At 31.4% G+C, this 2,220-nt stretch overlaps 1 protein-coding gene across 2 annotated transcripts in view; it reads left to right on the forward strand.

The window, feature by feature from the left end:
• Positions 1–1,518: 1,518 nt before the first annotated feature.
• Positions 1,519–2,220, forward strand: part of Trappc8 (trafficking protein particle complex subunit 8) — an 80,105-nt gene continuing 79,403 nt past the window's right edge. For both annotated transcript variants that reach the window (XM_015482454.2, XM_015482453.2), the window contains exon 1: positions 1,519–1,611. The gene's annotated coding sequence lies outside the window, so the exon portion shown is untranslated. The remainder of the gene's footprint in view (positions 1,612–2,220) is intronic.

A 2,220-nucleotide genomic window follows, 5' to 3' on the forward strand; every position in this document is an offset into this window, starting at 1 on the left:
TTAAAAAAAAAAAAAAAAAAAAAAAAAAAGTTTTGAGTTTTAAAAATAGCCTTTCAGGGCCATCCTCAGAATAGAAACAATACTGAAAGTTTTGATTTAGAGTTTAGCCATGTAAAGGGAAATGTAAATCAAGTTGTCCTGTTTGAGAACTTTTAATGGAAGACAGAGGTATCAATCTCCGATCCATGTTATAATTTCCTTTAAATCTATGAAGTACTGATAGCACTTCCTATCTCCTTAAGTAACCAGTTGTATTTCAGAACAGCTTGAAGTTGAGGGTCAACATAACATTTTCACTGTTTGTTCACATTGGTCCTTTTGTGGGGGGCATATCAGTTTTTCATTGTAAGCTTTCAAAATGTAGAAGGATAGCTCTCTGTCCCCTTTTATATTTTTCTAGACTAACTATACCCAGTTTTTTGGTCTTTCTCAAGAGGTTGTTTCAGATAGTTTCCTTAAGAAATTATAGTTTACATATTTTCCTCAAAGTGTGGCACTCAGAATAATTTCATATTTACTGTTCTCATGGAGTAGCTTGTGTATTTTAATTTTTCTTTGTTGACTGAGAAAGCAGTGCCTTTGTACCAGTGAATTTTGTACCAGTGTACTTTGCATTTGATATTTTTTCAAAACACTTGAATATATTCATAATCCACTCAAACATGCTAGCATTGTGAACATGACTTAGGAGATTTTATACTCCTTTGTCTTTTTGCCCCCTGACTCTAGTAGTCCATTCCTTGCCATCATTCCTTTAGATTCATAGACATTCGTATATACCTATATAATATCTGTGTATATTCAAATGTGTATATATGTATATATCACATGTAAATAAATTGAGATAGAGGTCATTTAAATTCAGAAGAATTAGACTAGTAAATTGAGTGGTGAAGAATTTAAAACTTTATCAGAAATGCCTTTATGGCTATCACTTCCCAACTACCTTTCTTTCAAATTCTACTCATCAGATATTCCAAGAAACCTCTCACCACTTCTGGGCTTGTTCATAATCTCCTTATAGGGGGTTAATTCTAATAGTACTGTGTATTCAAAATACTTTTTATCTCCACCATCCACCCCCACCCCATCCTGGACTGTTACTTAATTCTTAATTAAGGAGTTAAGTGGATTAGAGTGTTAGAATAAAATACATAAGGCTGGGTATGGTGGTGCATGCCTGTAATCACAGCTACTTGAGGGGATCACAAGTTCAAGGCCAGCCTGGGCAACTATTTCAAAATAAAATAAAAATAGAGTTGAGGAATGTAGCTCAGTCGTAGGATAGTTGTCCAGCTTGATTGAGGTCCTGGGATCAGTTCCCAGTCCTGCAAAAACAAACAAACAATAACAACAAAAGAACATCGAAGAAGGTAGAAATTTAGAGGACTAGAAGAAAAGACAAATAGTTCATATGAAGCCAGTGGTTAGCAGAGTAATCATACTTGTTGATGGATTTGGTGGTATCTTAAACATGATAAAATGATTGTTAATGCTGTTTTATTTTATTTTGCTAGGAATCATATGAAGATGGCCCTTGTACTATAACTTCAAATAAGAATTCTGATAGTAACTTGCTTTCATTGGATGGATTAGATAACGAAGTCAAAGGTCTTGATATACTTCTTGATATACTCTTTTGATAGAAAACATATTGTTGTCAAAGCATGCTAACCTTTATAGATAAAAGATGGGGAAATTTTTGTAAAACAAAAAGATAATGATCAGGTTAGCTTTTCATTCTGAAGTGTTTATTGAATCCTTTGAGTTTGATTTTTGACCTTTAAAGTTTGTTTTATAAGAATAATATATCAGTTTTTTAAAAAACAATATTCGTGGAAAGCAAGGGAAGATGTGATGTACGACATTAATTATTTCCCCAATTTAAATGATTTTGAGAGCTGTATTTCTGTATTTTTAATTACAGTTTTGGTAATAATAGCTCTAAATATTTTTTGTTGTAATTTTTCTTATGGCTTAGTTGTGATATTTTAAAATAATTCTTTATATTAATTTAAAACTATTTTTCTTTATTTCCCAATTTACCTGAATTCTTAAATTTCTATTACATGTAGCAAGTATAAGCTCAAACCCTTTAAATGTAGGGGTGAAAATGTTAACGATTAACGATTAAATGTTAATCTTAGACGTCTAAGGTGTATGGAGAGATTGTAGGGTTCCATTTTTCTGTTTTTTTTTTTTTTTTTTTTTTTTTAATTT

This window comes from Marmota marmota, unplaced genomic scaffold, assembly GCF_001458135.2.
Source record: "Marmota marmota marmota unplaced genomic scaffold, marMar, whole genome shotgun sequence".
Taxonomy (NCBI): domain Eukaryota; kingdom Metazoa; phylum Chordata; class Mammalia; order Rodentia; family Sciuridae; genus Marmota; species Marmota marmota.